The sequence below is a fragment of the Symphalangus syndactylus genome, chromosome 19, assembly GCF_028878055.3.
Source record: "Symphalangus syndactylus isolate Jambi chromosome 19, NHGRI_mSymSyn1-v2.1_pri, whole genome shotgun sequence".
In the NCBI taxonomy this organism is placed as follows: domain Eukaryota; kingdom Metazoa; phylum Chordata; class Mammalia; order Primates; family Hylobatidae; genus Symphalangus; species Symphalangus syndactylus.
Window position 1 is genome coordinate 29,407,530 of NC_072434.2, and position 23,323 is coordinate 29,430,852.

Genomic DNA, 23,323 nt, shown 5'->3' on the forward strand with positions numbered 1-23,323 from the left:
CCCACCGGGAGGAACGAACAACTCCAGACGCGCCGCCTTAAGAACTGTAACACTCACTGCGAAGGTCTGCAGCTTCACTCCTGAGCCAGTGAGACCACGAACCCACCAGAAGGAAGAAACTCCGAACACATCCGAACATCAGAAGGAACAAATTCCGGACACGCCGCCTTTAGAACTGTAACACTCACCGCAAGGGTCCGCGGCTTCATTGTTGAAGTTGGTGAGACCAAGAACCCACCAATTCCAGACACACTACCATCCTCCAGTGTTTGGCCCTGTTAACTGTAAGTTCACTAAACAAACAAACAAACAAAAACAAAACAAAACAAAAAAAACTCCAAACTTGCTATATCATCAGCAGATAGTCTTAGGAAAATTGAATTATTCAGGGCTTTCTAGACTTTGAATAACAATAGTAAATTATTTTTAAAGAAGCTTTATAATAGTCTTCTAGGCAAGTGCTAGATGAGTTCATGTATTTGGTCTCATTTTACTTTCACAATAATCCTGTGAAGCAGACATTGCCATCTCTAGTTTACATCTGAGAAATGCTAGGTTCAGAGAAATTGAAAAACTTGATCCACAAAGTTGCTAAGCGGTCCTGATCATAGACCTCCTTCTTCCAAAGCACAGCCCCCTCTTCCATCCATTAATCTGTTAGGAAACAAGATGCTTTGTATAAATTAATTTTGCTGATAAATTTTCGAGCAAAAGAAAAATTTTAAACCAAGGGGTTTTAAAATTATTTTTTACAGGTATCATTCCAAAAATTTATTCTTAAAGAATAGATACATAATTTAACATCTTAATGGCATAGTCATGAACATCTATTTGTACAGTCTGTGCAACATTCTTGTGTTCTTGCTTCCTCATTCAGCATTAGATTCTTGGTAAGCGCTGCTAACATTTTTGCTTTTTACAATTATGTCATACTACTTCTATTCTACAAGAGTATTTCAAAAACAATTAACTAGAACATGAAATAGCCAAAGTATTAACAGCTACTTGAAAAACAGGCCAAACTATTTTTGCATAAGAACATCAAGAATACCGTGTTTGCCTTTGGTTAGGGACTGCTTTGAGACATAATTTTTATTTTGGGAAGGGGTTTTTGGGGTTTTTGTTTGGTAGGGGATGGCGGTTGCCCTGTTTGGCGTTCTTTCAGGCATTAATGGGAATTCTAATAGAAAAGGACTCTATAGGCAAATACATCTGGAAAGTGCTGCATGCCATTTCTTAGCCTTGGATATTCACAAGACATTTTGGCATGCGTTTTTAATGCCCCAGTATTTTATACTTATTCTATAGCTAAGTAGATGATAGATGCAGGAGTAGATGTAGATTTAGGTATTAGGGTTTCTGTCTTAGTCTTTTTGGGAATAGAAGCCAGCATGTATCTTACAGTCAATAAGTGCTAGCTATTAATTTATATTAAATCATCATTGAATAACAAATATTATACAACCTATTTTTTTAAAAAACAATGAAAACAAGATAAAAATATTACTAGCCATCAAATTTTACCAGCTCACAGCATTTTCACCATCTCTTTCAATACTCACCATTATTATAATGATGCCATGATTACTATTACTACAGGCATCAGTGACCTGAATAACTATAATAATATTAGTATGTGTAGTAACAGCAAATGAATTTCAATATTAATTTTCTCATAGGAAAATGATTTTTAGCATGTTTTAATAATAAAATATTTTTAAAATTAAGGTATGTACATGTTTAAACATAATGCTATTATATACTTAATAGACTATGATATAGTGTAAACATAATTTTTATATGCAATGGGAAACCAAAAAATTTGTGTGACTCACTTTATTGCAGTGGGCTGGAACCAAACCTGAAATATCTCCAAGTTATGTTGGCACAGCACCTTCCTAAGTTCTGTGAATTATTCTAGCAAATAATTGAGGCTGATTGGACAGTAGAAACCCCCAATTTCTAGGCAGCTCATCAGAAGCCAGGGGGCTCTGAGGACACCAAGCCTGTGGCTGGTGTTTAAAGTGAGAGGACTCTTATAGAGCACCATGCCCTTAACCTGTGAAATTTCCCTAACCCTGAATAGTTTGTGAGGGAAGTCATTGCAGCCACATAATGACCTAATGAGTTTGGGATTGTTTATTATCCCCAGTTTACAGATAAGGAACTGAGGCACTGAGGGTCACTCAGCTGCCAACTGGGTAAAGCCAGATTCCAATCCTGGCAGGTCTGGCTCCAGAGTCCACAGTTTTATCCTCTCTATGATGCTCTACCATGCAGGGGCTGGGGAGAAAGCAAGTGTAGAGAGCTTCAACATTAGTTTTCTTTTTTTTTTTTTTTTTAGATGGAGTCTTGCTCTGTCGCCAGGCTGGAGTGCAGTGACGCGATCTTGGCTTACTGCAACCTCTGCCTCCCGGGTTCAAGCGATTCTCCTGCCTCAGCCTCCCAAGTAGCTGGGACTACAGGCATGTGCCACCATGCCCAGCTAATTTTTCTATTTTTAGTAGAGATGGGGTTTCACCATGTTGGCCAGGATGGTCTCGATCTCTTCACTTCCTGATCTGTCCGCCTTGGCCTCCCAAAATGCTGGGATTACAGGTGTGAGCCACCACGCCTGGCCAACATTATTTTTCAGTCCTCAATGTTTCTCGCCCACGTCTACTTGGAGAGCAATATTTTTAGCAATTAAATTTTATTGCATCTCTACACATCATTCAACTCAAATTTTCATGGCAACAATGTTCTCTTCTTTTTGCATTTATATGTTATCTGTTTATGTATTATTTAAATTACATCATTTCAGGTGCAACTGATGTAAAAAGATTTGGGGGAAAATGCCATGCTTTCTGTAAGCAGACAGATTTAAAAGAGGAAAGCAAACGTGTCACAGATTGCTAGAGACTAGTCTCCTAATCGTGAGTGTGCAATATATGCACACACTGGATTTATATGCAGTAAGATTCATGGAGGGAATAAAAAGCATCAGTGAAACAGGAGGAGCAAGGTTAAGAGAGGTCCTAATATGTAAGAGAAAAAGTCTGCAATGACCATGACCTTCTATTGATCCCTTCCGCTAGCTCAATTCTTTGACCCTGGTCTCATTTACAATGCTATTTGTTCCTTTGGTCCTTCTTTATTATCCCACTCAGTAAAGGCCCTTTTCAGATTCACATTCACCCAACATTGATTGAGAGCCTCTGTTTATTTATTTATGCACCATTCTATCATCAAGCACCACAATCTGACCAATATTATGCCAGGTGCTTTCACATATATCACTTTCATCAGACCCATTTGATAAATGAGGCAGGAGGTTAAGGAGCTTACTGAATTCTTGTCCTCTCATTTCCCATCTACTTTACCTCTCTAGAAACACCTCCTGACACACTGTGGATCTCAGCCACTTCAGTGATGTTGTCACTAGCTCTCTGGAATCTTCAGGCCTCTACTCTTTCACCTTACCAGCCTCGTCCAATCCTGGGAAATGTCCTAGGTTCAAAAGTGCAGAAATGTATTAAATCATTAGTCACCTGAACAAGCCTGCAGCTGGTTTTTAGCCATTGAGCATTGCTGGGGAAAAGTTTAATGTACCCGACTAACCTGAATGATTCCAAAATTCTCCAATTATAAAAGAAATTATTTCTTCTGTTGAATTATCATAAAGTTTTATAATTGTCTTTTAGCACTTTTTTGTATTTTTGCACATATATTATCTCCCCTTCTAGACAACAGTCTCTTTAAAGCTACTGTCTTATGCTTTCTCATTCAACAAATATTTAACTCATATGGTTCCTTATATATTACTATCAGTCTATTACTACTAATAACAATAATGACATAAATACAGTGCTCTATAATTTTTTCTCACAAATTTACAAGCACTATCACATTTACATCTTATGCTAGTCTCATTACAAATACTCCTTGAGTGAGTTTGGTGGATTGTATTAGTGTTTCATGTATTTGCTGCCTTCCCTAGAGAATTATCTTTCCCCACCCTAGTGATAGTGGGCTTGCCTGGGTGCTTGCAGGGCCCCTCTATAAGTGAGGATTGTACATCCCTGCATTTTGAAACCAGGATTGGCCAAGTGACCTGCTTTGGCCAACGAAATATGGGCTCAAGTAACACACTTCCAGGCAAAATCTTTAAAGGCAAGCTCATGGATTCCCGCTGCTTTCCTTTCCTTCTGTCCTAAGACAGGCAATATCTTAAACAGACTTTGTTCCATCAGTCTGTATCATGGAGTAAAGTGACAGTGATCTAAACCCATGCAGACCTGTGAATGACATGTGGCTAAGCAAAAAGCAAACCTTGGTCTTTTTAAACCAGTAAGATTTGAGAATTGCTTGTTACTGCAGTATTATTTAGTTTATTCAAATAGACATCAGGGATATTAATATTTTGCCTATCTTAAAAATGAATAAATGAATGGCCAGTCTAATGGTATGGAGAAAACTGGACATCAAGGCTATTTACAAATTGTACTTCCAGATTTAGTCGTCACATAACATGTGACCTTGATTAAATGGCCCACAGGTCCAGATGGGACCACTCGTGATTCCCACTTTTCTACTTTATCCATATGCTCTAATAATTACTAAGGCAATGTATTCTGTGAATTGCACACAAATTTTACCCACAAAATAAGCAGTAATTTCCTTGAAAAAGGAGTCAGGTCCCCATTAGAATTTAAGTGGCACATTTGCATTATTTTGTCAATAAAGATATAAAAACAGGTATAAATTTCTGGGTAATAATTTGAAGTTAACGTGAATTTAGTTGCATCTTTACTTTCCGGAATCAATATAAGCAGTCACTAGAGTGCTAATGATTTAGTTAAGCCTGCTATCCCCCTACATAGCCCATTTAAAATTTTCCCTTTTTCTTGATTTATTCCTCAGGGGGTAAAATCAAACTGCTCTAAAATAACACTATCACTTAAATTATTTGACAGAACAGAAAGTTAAAATAAGATCATAGCCACTATTCCTGTCTAAATTTCAAAAGCATATTCCTTAATACCCAGTATCATAAAAGCTAGCAGTGATCTCCAAAAACAACTTCTCTCCCCACACACTCTCAGGCCAGCTTCTTTCTCTGAATCCAGAAAGATGAAATTAACTCAGTTTGAAAGATCTCCATACCTGTCCCTGGTTCCTGGCAGTGATTCTCATGTTCACTACATGGAGTAACTCCCTTCAGGCAGCCAAACGGAGCTGCAGGAGACAGATTATGGACCAAGGTCTAACCTGATCTATATTGCATCCTATTTTGACTTTCCCTTAGGTGCTTCACATCCTCATTAATCTCCAATGGGACATGTAAAAGGCATCTTATGAAGTTCCCAACCTATATTAATTCCAAGTTTACAATTTGGCACAAGTTATCCTAGAATTTAATCATATTTAAATAAGGAATGGCATTTGGGGATGCCCAAAAGGAAAGGAAGGGAAACAGGGAAGACATTTTAAGGGATCATGAAACTCTTTGTACATGAATGCTTTTCATAGAGTAGCCTTTTATAGGTTGTATGGAATAGAAGGAGATGGAGCAATCGTTTTCCATGAAACAAGGGCATAATCCTCCTGGGGAGAAATTCTTGACTAAAAGCAACTGGTACCTATCCAAGTTCAATCTACTGAAAACATATTTGCTAACTATTTTGCTGAACCCCAACTTTACCTGGCACTACCATCCATTAAAGTTGATTCACAACGAGACCTAAAGTCCTCAACTTAGAGGCCACTGGATGCGTTTAAAACAGAAGTAAAAATTCATAGGCACTGTGTTCTTCATAACTGAAGTGATATTATTGACAGTATCTTTATTTCTAGGCCTACCTGTGTCTCTGGAGTGATTTTGCAGCTCTTTGGAATACCCCTAAAGTAGCATACTTGGTGATGTTGGTGATGAGATAGCTGTAATGGAATTCATGATCTCAGTTGTCCAGGAGAATACTTATTTGGGAAAATAGTTTTCATTACGGTGGCAGCCAGCCTCCACAATGGTCCCCAACAATCTCTGCCTCCTGGTATGCCTCTTTTGCCTCCTATTCATACCCTGTGTACTCTCCCACATTGCACAGAACAGACTTGTATAACCAATGGGATGTTGCAGAAATGATAGTGTTTGACCTCCAAGGTAGGTCATAAAAGACATCAAGGCTTCCATCTCGTTTTCTTAAATCACTCCATCTGGAGGAATGATTAGCCACCATGTCATGAGGACACTCAAACAACCTTATAACGAAGTTTACATCATGAGGAACTAAGGCCTACTACATGAGATAACTGCTTATTTTAAAATCCAGGCTTGTGGGTAATTTGTTATGCAGAAATAGAAAACTAATGCAATTAACAATATAAAGATGACCTGCCAGGGTTGAAACGCAGTATTTGGCCACCAAGTAAACACTCAAGACACAAATCTATTAGTAATAGAGAGCTCTATGTCTGCCCTGTATCTTCCCTGTCCTGATTACAGTATCATCTATTTCTTTAGCACTATAACAAACTTCCTAAGTTTCTGCTCTAAACCTATAAAAATAAGCAGAAAATTGAGTTGTGAGAACAAAGGTGTTGATAGTGTTAAGTGCTAAAATTAAAAAAATAAAAAAACAGACATAGGATCAAGCTCGAGTTGTTCTTAGCCCAGTTGGTGTGTGAAAGGCTTCCAAAACATAAAGTATTTGCAAGGAACATGAATCAGAAAGGAATATTCTATTTGTACTTCAAAGGGCATTTGATGCTTTATCTTAATTTTACCAGATAAAGCTAATGCTGGACTCTCCTTTCATCTTATTCCACATAGCCAACTGAATAAAAAGCCAGGTATGTGTTCCATGGACAAGAATTCTTTATACTGAAGGAAGTATGTTTATTTTCCTTACCAAAGATGAAACTAGAAATTTTTAGGCTTAAGAAAATTCTAAGAAGAACCTCCAAAAAGCCCTAGGCCTGAAGTTCAACTAAACACTTACTATTCCTCTTCATTAGTCCCACCTTGTCACTCCTGATTTGTTATTTCCTCTCCCAAGCCCCATCAGTGTTTGTGACTCAAATCCTCCAGACCCTGGGCCTTTCTTTCCCCAGAATCTATACCAGGAAGAATGTGGGAAAATGTAAGAGGCATTTGAAGTTGCAGAGCCTGGCGAAACCTATTAAGGTTTCCCTGGCATTGACATTTCCCCAAGATTCTATTCTGAGACTTTGATTCTCCTTTTTTTTTTTACTTTTATTTTTATTTATTTATTTATTTTTTTTTGAGACGGAGTCTCGCTCTGTCGCCCAGGCTGGAGTGCAGTGGCGCAATCTCGGCTCACTGCAAGCTCTGCCTCCCGGGTTCACGCCATTCTCCCGCCTCAGCCTCTCCGAGTAACTGGGACTACAGGCGCCTGCCACCACGCCTGGCTAATTTTTTTGTATTTTTAGTAGAGATGGGGTTTCACCGTGGTCTCGATCTCCTGAACTCGTGATCCGCCCACCTCGGCCTACCAAAGTGCTGGGATTACAAGCATGAGCCACCGCGCCCGGCCTATTTTTTAATTTTTTAAAATTTTTTATTTCCATGGGTTTTTGAGGAACAGGTGGTATTCAGTTACATGACTAAGTTCTTTAGTGGTGATTTGTGAGATTTTGGTGCACCCATCACCCGAGCAGTACACACTGAACCTGATTTGTAGTCTTTTATCCCTCACTCCCCTCCCACCTTTTCCCCCGAGTCCCCGGAGTCTATTGTATCATTCTTATGCCTTTGCATCCTCATAGCTTAGCTCCCATATATTAGTGAGAATATACAATGTATGGTTTTCCATTCCTGAGTTACTTCACTTAGAATAATGGTCTCCAATCCCATCCAGGTTGTTGAGAATGTCATTAATTCATTCCTTTTTATCGCTGAGTAGTATTCCATTGTGTGTGTGTGAGTGTGTGTGGCACACACAACACAGTTTATCCACTCATTAATTGATGAACATCTGGGCTGGTTCCACATTTTTGGATTTTGTGAACTGTGCTACTATAAACATGCATGTGCAAGTATCTTTTTCATATAATAACTTCTTTTCCTCTGGGTAGATACCCAGTAGTGTGATTATGGGTTCAAATGGTAGTTCTCTTTTTAGTGATTCTTCTTTTTTAACACACCTTCCTATTGGTGTCTCAGGTTCAGTACTCATCTCTTTTCGCATTCTATTCTAGTGGCTCTTAAACTTCTCAGGGCAAAAGACCCCTTTGAGAGTCATGAAACCTTTGAACCATTATTTCCAGAAAAAGAAAATGAATATGAAACTTAAAATTTTCATACAAGCTGTAAATGTTAAGTTAAAATTTTCATACAAACTGTAAAGGTGCAGTACTCATTGAAGCCCATATGTGTACTCTCTGGGAATCTAGCTTAAAAGCCTCAACAATAGATGTTTTCCCTGGATGATCTTAACTAGTGTCAGAGCTTCAATCATCATCCAAGTCTATTATTTCCAGCCCAGGCACCTGTCCTAAATCCTACAACTCTATCTCCAATAATCCACTGGACATTTTAACTTCGAAGGGCCATTCCCACTTCACACTACAAAGTCTCCTCCTTTTATGCTTGCTGTTCAATAAATGAGATCAACATCCATTCAACCGCCCAAACCAAAAAACTGGGAGTCATCTGGACGTGTCTCTTTTCTTCATTCCCTATATACAAACTACTACTAGCCAATTCTGTCTTCTCAAATCCACCCTCTTTTTTCAATCTCTACTTCCCACATTTATAGTAATAAACTATAAACTGTTCTTCCTGCCTCCAGGAAGGAAGATCACCTTCCTTCACCTGATTTGAAGATCTTGCATATCAATCTGAAACCTAAATTATCATTTTATTTTTATTTATTTTTAATTGACGAAAAACTGTGTATATTCATTGTGTACAACACGGTGTTTTTGAAATATGCATACATTACGGAATGGCCAGATGGAGCTAATTAACATATGCATTGCCTCACATACTTATTTTTTGTGCTGAAAACACTTAAAATCTAAACTATTATTTAGACTGTAATCATGTCCCCCATTAACTCCAAAAATAACTTTGACTGGATCCTCATTTGTTTTAGAATAAAATTAAAAGTCCTGGAGTGAGATTTCCCCACCCCGCTCTCAAAGTAACACTTAATATTGCCTTAACATGTTGCCTGTTGTTTCTCTTCCCTACTACAATGTAAGATACTCTTAAAAGTCACTTTTTAAAATCTTAAGTTACAAACAAAGTTACTCATTATAACTTGTGACACAATGCAAACAAAAATAATAATTTTCCCCTCCCTACCCCACCCCACATTCAGGGCTGCACATCAAGAATCCAAGTGTCTAAAAGGCAGAGATTGTAATTTTTCATAAACATATCTTGTGTTTTGCACAGTACATGCACAATGCAGGCACCCAATAATTATTTTCTAATAAATTGTTTACATCTTATGGCACTGTGGAATCAAGGCAGATCGCCTTCATTTATTCTAAACCCTTGCTACTCAAAATGCGGTCTGTGGGTCAGCAGCGCCAGCACCACGTGGGAGCTTCCATATTGAGAAAAGCAGAATGTCAGCCCCTACCTCAGACCCACAGATTCAGAAGGTCCCCAGGGGACCAAAAAGCACATTAAAGTTTAAGGAGCACTCCACTAAAGCACATTCTAGAGCAGCTGCCCCGACTGACCCATGGTCATTCTATGTAAAAGACACCAATAGAAGCCATCTCCTAAAGACATAAGGCAGATGTTATAGAAGGACACCTAAATACCAAATCAGTTTACACCAGTGGGTTCTAAACATAATGTTGTTGATTTGCGTGCTAAGTCAAAGCACTGCATTCTCTGATAACTGTGTTTCAATTAAGAGATTTTCAGTGAAAGCTAGCCTTGAATGTTACACAGAGTACGTGGCTCTGGTGTAGAGCACAGCCACTAAAAGCAGAGACTATCAACTTTTGCTTTTATCAGGAAATAGGTTTCTCTCCATTGAAACAACTGAAATTTAACTATCAAATCCTCAATACTTTAAGTAGGACACACTTCAGAACAATTATTAATATATGTACTTTCTAATAATCAGGCAGAAAGGCAAGATGGAAAACATGGCACTCAAGATTGTTTTTGAGCTTGGTCACTGTGTTAACCTATATAATTCTTCATACCCATTACCGTAAGTATCCACATCTGTAAAACATGGATAAGAATCCCTTCCTCAAAAGGTTATTGTGAAGATTTAACGTAATGTATACACAATTCCTGACATGTAGAAGGCACTTGATAAAGGGTGGCTATTCATAAATATGATTATTTTATTGAATAATCTCAGAATCTTCACTAGCTCCTTTAAAACCCGTGCCTAACCTCAGAGAACAGCTTTCCCTAATCTAATACATCATCAAAGTTTAACCTAGGCACCAACTCTATAAAGATTTTGATACCCACTTCCACTTCGCTCCCTCCCTCCCTTTTGTGTGTTTCCTACACACTATAAACATTTCTGTTATCATAGCACTTAGTCTTTATTGTACTTCTTTTTTAACATCTTCCTCTTCTCTATATACTGCACTCTTTCAAATAAAGACAAACTGTTTCTTTGGAGAAACCCTGGCATCTAGCACAATCAATGACACTAAATAGTTAATTCATAATTGAGGAATAAGTTAATGAATGAATATCAGATCCTCCAGAAACTTCCTTTCGGACTGATCAGCGACTTGTATTACTCTGTCTTTGGTGGGAAGTCATTTTCAAATTCTCTGTTTTTCTCCTGTGACAGCCTCTTTAAAAAGTCTCTGCCCTCTTCACTGCCCCCAGCTGCCCATGCACCTCACATGCACTCCACCTCCAACTCACACTCAGGGCTCCCTCTTTCTTTTGTCTCTATTGCTCTTTCCTTCCTACAGAATCTAAATTCTTCAATTGCAAGGGAGGAAGGGAGGTTGTTTTTGGCTCAGGTGTAACATTCCGTACACCCAAGTCCGAAATAAAGCCAAGAGAGGAAACTCTCTGCAGAAGGTTCACCTGGTTTTCCCACCACGGACACCTGATTCTTGTTTGTGAGAAACGTGAAATCTACCCAATTTACTTAGGCTTTCATTAAGGAAACACACAGATTTGGGGGGTGAGTTGTTGCTGTGTTTCTCTCTCTCTTTTCTCTCCCTCTCTCTCTCTCTCTGTCTCTCTCTCTCCTCTCTCCCCTCTGTCTCTCCTCATTCCTTTCCGCACCCTATTTGCTTGTTCAACTCATCCTAAAGTGGATTTAATTACTTATTTAATAGCCTGCATGACATTTCCTCACAAGGGGAAACAAGATAGTGATTATAAACATTAAGAATGCAAAATTTAAACGGGAAAACAGAATCTTGCCTCATGGGTGGTCTTAGTTGCTCCTGAGGCATATGAAGGAAAAATGGGTTTCTAGAGGTTCCTTGCTCATTTCTAGAAACACCTGCAGGCCCTTGGGGAAGATTGTCTTTTAAAGTGCCTCATGAAAACCTGTTTTCAGTCTAATTTTTTTTTAACTCCTGTGTTTTAATTTCCCTGTTTTCAAGCTGAATCTAATAAACTGCTGGTAATAGAAATATGATGCAGTCCCAAATTTGATCTTAATTCTCTACAGATTTCTAAAAATTAAGTCAAGATCAGATGGACTTTAGTTCTTATTTTCTACAGTCACATGAAACAAATTTTCTAAGATTTACATCAGATTTAAAATGTTAAAATCCATTATAATTCTAGGCATTTTGTTTAGTTACTTCTCCGGGCAAAATTTTAGAACTTTATAGCATATTTAAAATTTCTGTGATATCAATTTCACTTACTTTAACTTATATTGATTTTTTTATTTGATGCCAGTTCTTACTTGGCAGAATCGCTACATCATTCCCAGTCAATTCTTCATTTTCAAATAGTCCTAGGATTATAGTAAGATTGTCAGATTTACTAAGTAAGAATGCAGAATGTCTAGTTAAATTAGAATCTCAGGTAAACGACAAATTATTTGTTAGTATAGTCCCTGTAATATTTGGGACTTGTTTATATTAAAGATTATTCAGGTGCTTGAAACAATAGAAATTTATTCTCAAAGTTTAGGGAGCCAGAAGTCTGAAATGAAGCCATCAGCAGGGCTATGCTCACTCCGAAGGCGCTAAGGGAGAATCCTTTCTTGCTTCTTCCAGCTTCTGGTGGTTCAGGCATTCCTGGGATGTGACCATAAAACCCTGATCTCTGCCTCTGTCCTCACATGACATTCTCCTCTAAGGTTCAAATCTCCCTCTGCCTTTACAGGAACATTTGTCATTGGATTAGGACCCATGCAGTTAATCAGGATGATCTCATCTTGAGATTCTTAATTACATCTGCAAAGACTTTTCCTTCCAAATAAAGTAACATTCACAGGGTTTGGGTATTAGGACATGAACACAACTTTTAGGGACCACCATTCAACCTACTACAGAGAATGACTAAAACTTCAAACATCATCTGAAGTTGATAAATTCATGGCTTAGGTGTAACATGCAGTACACCCAAGTCAGAAGTAAAGCTAGTGGAGGCAAATCTATGTAAGGTTCCTTTTACCTGGTTTTCCCACAATGGGCACCAGATTCTTATTGTAAGAAATATATAAAGTGTACCTAACTCATTTAGTCACTCATTCAATAGCAATCTTTTGAGTTCCTTTTATGTGCCAGAGTCTGAGAATCAGGATAAGCCAAAGAAACTGCCCTCCTAAGGATTATTTTCTAATGAAAGGAGAAAATTAAATAATCAATCAATCAATAAACAGGATTATTATATAATTTAATAAATGCTATGAAGAAAATAAATAAAGTAATGCAATAAAGAGTCACTGGGAACAAGACATGCTGCTTTACAAAGGGCAGTCAGGAAAGATTCTCAAAATAGATGACATTTGTGCTGAGTGCCAAGAGATGAGGGTGAGCCAGCCACACGGAGATCCCAGCAAAACCTTTACAGGATGAAGAATAGCAGGGATAAGGGCCTGAGGTGGGGAAAGGATCAATGTGTTCTAGAAAAAGGTGGAGGCCAGAGAGGCCAGAACATAGTGACTGGTGGAAAGCATGGTGCAAGGATAGCACTGGGTAGACTAGAACCAGGTCATAGCCAGGTCTTATGGCTCATGGTGCAGGGTATGGATTTTATTCTATGGAAATAGACACCAAAGGCCTTAAAGAAGAGTGATGATTTGGTTTCTATTCTTAAGAATTAGCAGCTATGGTGTCAGAAATGACTTGGTGGGGCAAGAATGGAAGCACGCTGACCAATTAGGTTATTGTAGTAAGCCAGGCAAGGATGAGGACGCTTTAGACTAGAGTGTTATTAGGAATATGGAGAATAATGGAAATCATTTGGAAGTTGGATTGTTCAAACTCAGTTACAGATTACATGCTAATTGTGAGAGAGGGAAGATGAAAAGATGACACCATCAATTTCAGGGCATAAATCCTCCCAGCTATAAACTATGTTGCCCAATCTTTCTTGCAGTTCAGTATGACTGTGTAAGTTCTACACAAGCAGATGTGAATAGAAGTTACAGGAACAACCTCTGGGTCACACCCATAGGAATAAGCTTGTTCTTCATTCCCTCTTTCCTCCTCCTGATGGCTGGGAAATCGGACATCTAATGGAGCTGCTTGAGATCTAGAGAAAGAAGTCACATGTTGATGATGGATGATGGCAAAGCTGTCCCAGTATCCAGGATCCTTAGATGGTCTCATCGAGCAGGACATGCCACCTGCCCTGAACTGCTCACCTACCTTGCTCTCTGTTATGTGAGAAATAAAATTCTATCTCATTTAAACCCCCGTCTTTTGGGAAGGGGGTTTGTTGCAGCAGCCCAGTTTATATCCTAACTAATACTCTCAGAAATGACTTCAAGCATCCCAAATTCTCTTTTTCTCTCTAACCTGAATGTTCTGTTCTTACATTCTCATTCTCTTTCCTGTGTCCTGCCAAGATATGAGTTCTGCTTTCTGTGATAATGAGGCCAGAGCATCAGGGTCATTTAAAGCCATGTTGATGGAAAGAGTTTCTTCCTCTGTAAGAGTCCAAAGTCCAAAGGATTCTTGTTGCACAGTGTCATGACTCATACTGTACAATCCATTAAATATCACCTTAGGTACAGGAAATGATGGGTATTAACTGTTCAAATATTTTAATACCAAATGTTATATTGATTACACAGAGACTCAACACTCAAGTTAAGACGTGTAAATTCTGGGTAGAATTTTAATACCAGTCTAGGAATTCAATAAACAGCTTGGATCTCAGGACTTAAAGCATTAATTGTAGAAAAATAAATTAACATTTAGTGAGAAAATAATTACATAGATTGTGTAATTGCATAGTATTTTTTCTTTATGTTTAGCATAAACTCTAATATGAAATGAATCCTTTTGGTTAACTTTAGTTGTATTCAGAGTATATACAATTTATAATTACTTTTCTACATCTAGGAATTTATTTTATTGAAAGTAAGTTCACACACACAAAAATCTGCTCTGTTGCTCTCCTTGGGGATTGGTAACAACACAAATGATAAGAATTATCCCCTTGTAAACAAGGAAAGTCACAACATTTAAGGTGCACTACGGTGCATTTAAGTCTGTATTTTGGATTAAATAGATAATGTTCTGTCAAATATGAGCAATTATTAAATATGTTAAACTAATAAACTGGAAGACATTTTAATTATGCCATTTTATAATTAAAATTGAACCCTTAAACATCTTGTTCAAGTGGAATGCCTCTCAAAGAACAGTAATATATCTAATCAATATTTATAAAATATTACTTAGCATTTAAACTTTAAAGTTGAAAAGAACATTTGTACATTTCACTTAATCTTTACAATAATAGTAAAAGGTATTACCATTAAACTTTTGTAAGTTAACACCTTTATGAGATGATGTAAATTGCCCAAGTTCATTCATCTAGCAGATGACTGGGCTTATACCAAGGTTTTTGTTTTTGTTTTTGTTTTTTGAGACAGAGTCTCACCCAGGCTGGAGTGCAGTGGTACAATTCAGCTCACTGCAACCTCAGCCTCCCAGGTTAAAGCAATTCTCCTGCCTCAGCCTCCCAAGTAGCTGGGATTACAGGTGCCCATCACCATGCCTGGCTAATTTTTTTTTTTTTAATTTTTGGTAGAGATAGGGTTTCACCATGTTGGCCAGGCTGTTCTCTAACTCCTGACCTCAAGTAATCTACCTGCCTCGACCTCCCAAGTGCTGGGATTACAGGCAAGAGGCACCGTGTTCAGCCCAAGATCTCCTATTTCTACCTTCAGTGCTCTTTATACTCAATAGCTGCTTGGAGTATATAAAGACCTAAAGCCTAACAAACCAGCTGGCCAGTGCTAGATGTGCCACTCTCCATAATTTTTCATAATTAAAGTAGGAAATGCTATGCAGGAACTGACTGTATTTTTTCTTTGTTACAACCTTCTTAAATTATATATTATATATTTTAAGGGATTATATATTAAGGAATTAAGATATGTATAAATAGAAAAATAATATATTCTGAAAATAATCACAATATTTCTCCCCCACCCACTTTTCCCATTCAGAACTATTCTGCCACCAAAATCCTGAGGGTTATGAAATTAATGGACATGTCCTTTCTTCTCATTTCTCTACCCCACGTCTCCCACTAAACAATCTCCCTGTCTTCATTAAGTCATTTTGTCCTTCCTGTTCTCCCAGACCAATAATCCCAGTGCGGCTCCTTTTTCTTTTCAACTCAGCCTGGGCATCACAGTTACTTTCTTAGTTCATAGTTCATTGGTTGTCACGCTGGTTGTTCTCAACCTCCTGACCCTCAATAGTTCTCATAGTGCTGATTCCCATGGTCTATTCTTTCTGTCCGTACTTCCAGAGAACTTGTATTCTCACAAATGTTACAGAGCCATGGTAATTTGTTCACCATAATAAATTCATAGAATCTAGTCTTAACTGGACCCTTCCAGGCCTCTCGTTCAGCTTATTTGATAAACAGCAAGCATTTGTTGAGCACTTTCAAAATGCCAACTACTGCACATGATTTTAGGATATAAAATGAATAAGACAGACTCCCTTTTCTGGAAGAAGTCACAGTCTCAGGTACCCACTTAAAGGTTCTTTAGAAACCTCTACTTTTAAGCCCACTCCTCACTTTCATCACATATGTTAGTCTCTCATTTAACCAAAAGGTTGATATGACTAACCTGAGCGTCTTCAAAATCCTTCCACTTCATCCTGAACCTCTGCATTAGTCAGGATTCCCCACAGAAACAGAAGCAACAGGACATGTATGTATGGGTCGACTCAGGGTCTACTACTTTGAATGTTGATTCATCTTTAAAAGTACCTTCACAGCAAAATCCAGACTGGTGTTTCACCAATACCATAGTCATCAAAATCTCTATCTTCATACTTCTTTCTTAATTGTAGTCTCTCAAAAGATGTTTTGCTTCCTTGCTAATGTGAGTTCTTAATCTCCCCTCTTGTATCTCTTCCAAGAGTTTTTTCACAATGATGCTATCTCTTTTGTATCATCAATCTCTCGATTTTCACTCACTTCTCTTTCTAGGTAAACATGTTCAAGTCCTAGCTTCAGTCTTTCCTCTTTCTAATACACTCTGTAGCTACTACCCTTTGGTCTCTTTAACTTCATTACCATATTTCTTGCAAGATTAGTTTTCTACATTTGTTGCTTCCATTTATCACCCATTTACTCTTCCTTACTTTGCTCTCTGGCTTTGTTTGCCATTGCTTTATGAACCTACTACTTTTTCCAGTGTGGCTCTCCTCAACCCATTCTTATAGAAATGTCCCACAGTCTGATTCGTCACCTCCACCTCGCTCTAATTCTTATTTACCACAAGGTCAATCAAGGGCAGAAGCTGCAATTAGGGGACTTGAAGCATGGAAAGGGGAAGCAAAGGAAAAGGGTAAATGACTCACAATTTGAAACGCAACAAGGCTTGAAAATATTGCAATAAATAATATCATTTGTATGGTTAAATCAAAGGAAAATCTGGTGTGAGAAAGCCCTGTACTAGCATACTTGAGTTCTTACGTAGGAACTGTAACTTAAGTTAGTAGGTAAGCAAACTGAAAACCTAACTTAGGAGTATACCTCTGTAACAATAATTGAGTCTCAGCCAATCATAGCAGCTGAGCTTCAACCACTCATAGGCTGCTAACTGTCCAAACCATGTTCAAACAAGGCAAACACTGAGCTGTAAGCAACCCAGTTGCTTCTGTACTTCAGCTTCCTTTCCTGTATGCCACTTTCCTTCTTCTGTCCATAAATCCCCTCCAGTCATGTGGCAGTCCGAGTCTTTGAATCTGTTCTGATTCTGACGGCTGCCCAATTGGTAAATTGGTTCTTTTTTTTTCTCTCAATTAAACTCTGTTAAATTTAATTTGTCTAAAATTTTTCTTTTAATAATTCTAAATAATACTTGTCTCAGGAAGGGAAGCAATCTTTCAATCACTGAGTTAATCTTTCAAAGAGATTGCAGAATATAAATTTTGCTTAATTACTTACAAATTGTAGCTTTGACTACAAGTTGAGGGTCTTTGCTCATGAGGTTTTTCCAAAGCATAATTATAGATGATTGATTACTAGCTGACCATCTGTGTCCAATAATGGGAAGGTTTGGTCCAGACTAAGGAAAATCTCCCTAGAAATACAAATTTTAGAAATTGTTGTAATTAATTTATAGTCATCCTAACGATAACAAAAATACATGAACAAGAATATCTCAGAGGATAGTCATATTGCTATAGATACCTACAGAGGTAGACATAAAAAGAAAACAGCTATTGCTTCTCCTGAAACACATGACATGACAAATGTTAAGGAAAAGACTAGCTTGCATAGAAAGATTCCAGAGTTGCTGAAATCCCCAGATATATAGTATTAATTCTTCTCTCAGTTCTGAATTTGTGTGATAATCAGAATGAGAAAAAGCTCATTCCCAAGTTGTTTTAGAAAGGGGAAATATTAAATGAGAAAACCTGACAGTGGGAAATAAGTGTCCCTTAAACTAACATACACCCAAATTAGTTACGGAAGTAAGGCAAAGGGATATTTATGAATGCTTTGGCAAAAAGAAACCATTTTGCTCAACCCCTTCTGTTTCGGGGGAAGTGGCTTGAAATAGCTAAATCTTTGCAAATGAATAATTTATGAAAGCTCCAGTACCCTTTGAATAACATAATTTAAACTGAAGCCATTACAGCATAAAAGGAAAAAGAAGAACTCGCTTCAAATTCTTCTAATTTCAACATGAATTAACATATAGTTTTGATTTAAGATAATCTAAGTTAGATAATCTAAGATAATTCTTCTAATTTCAACATGAATTAACACATAGTTTTGATTTAAGATAATCTAAGTTAGATAATCTAAGATAATTCTTCTAATTTCAACATGAATTAACACATAGTTTTGATTTAAGATAATCATTTTTGTTTCATTGTACCACTCTCAGATAACTCCCTGCTTATGCAGTCAAAGTACTACATAAAAATTAGAGTTCAAAGTCGCTTAGACGAACAAAGTCATCTCACTGAAGACCTGGTTTAAGTCCATTTTAAAAATAAATTGTATCATAGATTGGTACATTTTAAAAACACATTCTGATTATAGATCAAAAAAGAAGACTTATGTACAAACAAGAATGGAAGCTGACCAACCATGTAAAAAACCAAGTTGATAATCATTTTTACTTATTGTGTCAAAAAAGGACTTATTTTATATCCCTGACATTCTTTTTTAAAAGCTTATCTTCTAGTTAACATTTTGAAGTTACATAAATACAACATTATCATTAATTCCATATTTTCCTTAACAAGGCTATGTCTAAGAAATGAATAGAACAAATCTAGACTGAAGTAGCCTTTCCATCCTCTAATAAATAAAGAAAATCATGCCAAATATAATACAGCAATCAGTCAGCTGGTTAGTGCCTCGACAGTTCTCTTCCTAAATGCATTTAAAGATCTCATTCTTAACACCTCACCCACTTCACATGAGTTTAAGCAGTTTTTTTAATCAACGCTATCTGTATCCCTTGAGGATACTTATATTACTATACTTAAAATGCTGTATAAAATTCAATTTATTTACATGTATTTTTACCTGCCTAGATTAAATTTCTTAAGGTGCAGATGGGTGTATTCATCTTTTTATCCCCAGTACCTTGAAAATGGAACACTTTAAATCATTTGCAAATTGAAGGGCTAGTCCTGTATTTTTAGGAAAATAGAGAAGGTGGTATAAGAAATGAACACTGGAATAAAGTTCCTAAAGGAGGTAGAGGAAGCCAGTATATATGTGAAAAATAAAATCATTTCTAGACCATTTTCTAATTGCTGATTGGTGGGATATTGGGTCTTTTGTTGTGTGCTGCTTTTATTTTTTTATACGTTCCTCTCACAAGGTTGTGAGTGCTGGGTTTCCTAAGACTAAAAATACATTCATCCTCAAAACTTCTAAACTCAGTTTCTAAGCTCTTCATTCTCTCCATCATACTGGGAATGCAGCCAGGCTCTGCCCTAGCTCCATTCCACTTAATTGGGCCACATTCCATGCACACAGTTACATGTCAGTGTTAATTAGCAATAAACAATCCATAACTTACAATCAAGTTATTTTAGCAGGGGTTTCCTCAAAGATCCCAAATAACTACAAACAGTGGCTCCTCTGACCCTCCACAAGACTGTCTTCTCTTCTCTATTCCGAGTTTTTAGCAGCAAGCCAACCAGACAGAATAGGAAATACATGCTGGAAAGGAAGAAGAAAACTATTTTAAAGCTAGGCTTCTAGTCCAGGCCTTTACTACAAAATTCCATTTAGACCTCACACCAACCTGGCACTATCCCTTTTTGCATTTGTAGGTAAAAATGACAAAGGTGAGGCCCTTACAATAGAGGATAAAAAAAGCTTGAGACAGGCCTCCATTCCACTAGAATTCAGACATAGAAGCTCTTAAGTGAAAGAATCTGGAAATAAAAACCTTGGCCTATTACACACCCTAAGAATGTAATCTCACCAGCCCACACTGCCTCTCTAAAGGCTTGATTTAGTCTGCTTTCTACTTCCACACCTTCTAATTGTGGAATTTCCTTTCATTTTAATTCTCCTCCGGGCCAAACTCTGATTAAACTAACACATATGGTTTCTAGGATTTTGAAACTGAGCTCCCCCAGCAAGAATCTACTTACAGAGTAAACCAGTCAGCCCTCTTCAGTTTTCCCTGCTCGAAATAGATAGGGCAGTGCTCCGGTAGGCAATTAATTGACCCAGACTCCCTTGCGTTTTCTCTTCTTGTCTTCTTTGTGAAGACAAGACAAAAATTCTCCTCTGGCAACTGCAGGCCGGATATCAATTTACCACCAGCTCAGCACATTCCAAGTTAATGTACTTAGCTTTTCAGAATCCAGCACAATGTTAACATATTATTTACATCTCAAAGATAACCTTACTTTCTAAAACTTAATTGAAACTCTCACTTTTTAAAAGAAAAAGCATTGATGGCTCCTTAAGTAAGATTTATGGAACACAGCCTTTTCAAGTTGACACTCTAATGTCTCAGAGAAATGGCAGCTGGCAGGAAGATGCAGTAATAGGGAGACTGGCACGTCCATCCTAATAACAAAACCACTCACATGCGCTGGATTGCTTTTCTAGTCACTTGAACGTACAGGCTTTTCCCCACCTCTGCCTCTGCTCCATAAGCTTAGAGCTCAAAAAACTACGTGTCTTTTGCTTCCTTCGTTATCTCTATGTCAATTGATAGTTTTAGCAAGTCTAAAACATTTCCATATCCAACAAAAACAGCAAGGATATTTTAGCTATCTTTTGAACTTTTGTGAATACATATCTCTACATATTCATTGATATGTCTATACTTATGATATTTTATTGAGCACCTACTAGTGTATGCCAGGCACTGTTCTAGGCCCTAGGAATAGGACAGGGAATAAGAAAGACAAAGTCCTTGCTTTCAGCTCTCATGGAGCTTCTGTTCTAGAAAAGAAGTTTATGTGGTTATTTTATATAGTTTAAGTTCTACAAAGAAAATAAATTAGAGAATGTAATGAAGCATGACTGGGGACTCCTTTGGAGACTGGAGCTGATTTCTGAATGACAAGATGACCTGGCAATGACAAGATAGGGAGCAGAGCATTCTAAACAAAGGATATAGCAAGTTCCACAGGCCCTAGATTTAGACGTGACTTTGGCCTGGTTGATGAATGGGAAGAAGGTCATTGTGCCTGGAGTTTAGTAAGAAATGTAGAATGAGATGAAGTAGAAGAGAAGGCAGAAACCAGAATGTGGAAATCTTTAAGGCGATAGTAAAGAGTTTGTATTTTATTCTAATGGTAGAGGAAAGGCACTCGACAGTGGTTTATAATTTTTAAGTAACGCATTAACTGCAAGTGTGGAGAATAGATGGTAGAATGGCAAGACTAGAAACAGAGGGACCACTTAGAGGTCATTGCAGAGGTCCACATGAGAAACAGTAGTAGCTTGTCCAAGTGGAAAATGAAAAGATGAAGAAAAAGTAGATAGGTTAAACAACTTTTTTTGAGGTAGAGCTGTCTAAACTTGTAGGAATATACACAGGGAGAGTAACCCTTTACTTGCATCTTTACTTGAGATGTCTATGACATATATCTGACTAAGAATGGACTTGGTTTGAAAAATAAGGAGGAATATTGTGGACATGTGAGATTCCTGCTAGACATTCAAGTGGAAAAGTCAAGTAGGCAGTTGGACATACAGGTGTGTATCTCCAAATAGTGGTGAGAAATTTCTGCAAAGTCAAGACAGGGCACAATTTCACTGCAGAAAAATATCTGCCTAAGATGAACCATTTATCCATTTGTTTAGCCAACATCTAACAGCCACTGTGTACCTCACACTGCTCTAACTGATGGAATATAAATTCATAAGATGCATATTTTTCCTTATAAAACTTACCATCCAAAGGGACGACACAAATAACAAGGAAACAAATAAACACATATATGCCAGATAGTTATGAACGTCATGATAAAAACAAATCGTGGTGGTAACACACATGCACTTGATAATGACTTATAAGCATGTTCCTTTCACGTGAATATACCTTAATTTTGGCAGACATAGTTACAGGGAGTGGAAAAAGGACAATGTTTTGGTGACAAAAGAACTGGCAATCTGTCAGCTCTATCTGGTGCAGGCTTTCAGGTGAAACACAGATACTCAAAATTCAGAAAGAGCCCATAAATGCATTTACAAGTAGAAGAGGTAAAAAGAAAAAAAGACATTCTGTAACAGTTTAAATTCAGCCTAACAAGATTATCAGAGCTCTTTTTCAAGTAAGACTTTATGACCCATCCTCCCTCCCCGTATCTGTTGCTCTTTTTATGTCTTCAAAGAAACTAAAACAATAAAACATTTTATCTGCTTTTATAACCTGATTCTGTGTGAAAATACCCAGAGGGAATTTCCATTCTTTTTTGCCTTAAAATTCACTGGTATTACTTCTCTTTAGTTTACTTCTCTCTCCCCTTGATGTTCAATTTCATTCTCTGTGACTAGTAGTATCAAGTTATCTCTATCCCTGAGAGAGGGACAAAGGTCAGTGCTAAAATAGTTGAGTCTATGAGTGAGTGAGAAGTCATAAAAGGTCTCAAATCAACCTTGGCAGCAGTTTCTCCAAAGTCAAAGAAGAAAGTGAGAGGAAAACCAATAATCTGGAAGTTGATACAAATCTGATCCTAACATTTCATCTACCTCAGGAAGAACTACATAGTTGAGTACTGGAACACGGGCACTCTGAAATCACATTTTTACTATAAGCTTAAAATAGAAAAGTAATATTCTGAAAGATATAACAAAAAAGCTGGGAGATTCCTATTTGATTTATATGATAATGCTTTTATAAAAAATAGAAAATTTCAATATCAAAAAGGACTAATAAATGATGATCCCCTTCCAAAGTTAAGTTGCAAACAACCATTACCTTAATGCCATACACTTGATACAATTAATTCAAAAATTAAACTTCTCTGACCTTACTAATCTTCTACAAATCTCCCTCTTGATAAAATACTGGCAAAAAAAAAATTACTGGTCCAATTACTAGTACCAATTACAGCTTAACTCTCAAACCGAAGTCATTGAAATTTACCTTCCTGGTCAAAAATTAAATTAGAATGTATTGAAACAGCTCCTATTCCAATTCCCAGTACTAAAGCTTCTCCTCTAAAACTGTAGTGTGACATATCTCCTTTCTGGCACAGGTTT

The 23,323-nt window shown here is 37.4% G+C and overlaps 1 long non-coding RNA gene across 1 annotated transcript; it reads right to left on the bottom strand.

Moving 5' to 3' along the window:
* Positions 1 to 2,354: 2,354 nt before the first annotated feature.
* Positions 2,355 to 19,810, bottom strand: LOC129458775 (uncharacterized). The gene is made up of 3 exons (XR_008649730.2): positions 19,668 to 19,810; positions 17,567 to 17,702; positions 2,355 to 3,489 (listed from the first exon to the last, which is right to left on the bottom strand). It is a non-coding gene; the product is annotated as an uncharacterized lncRNA (long non-coding RNA).
* Between the last annotated feature and the right edge of the window lie 3,513 nt (positions 19,811 to 23,323).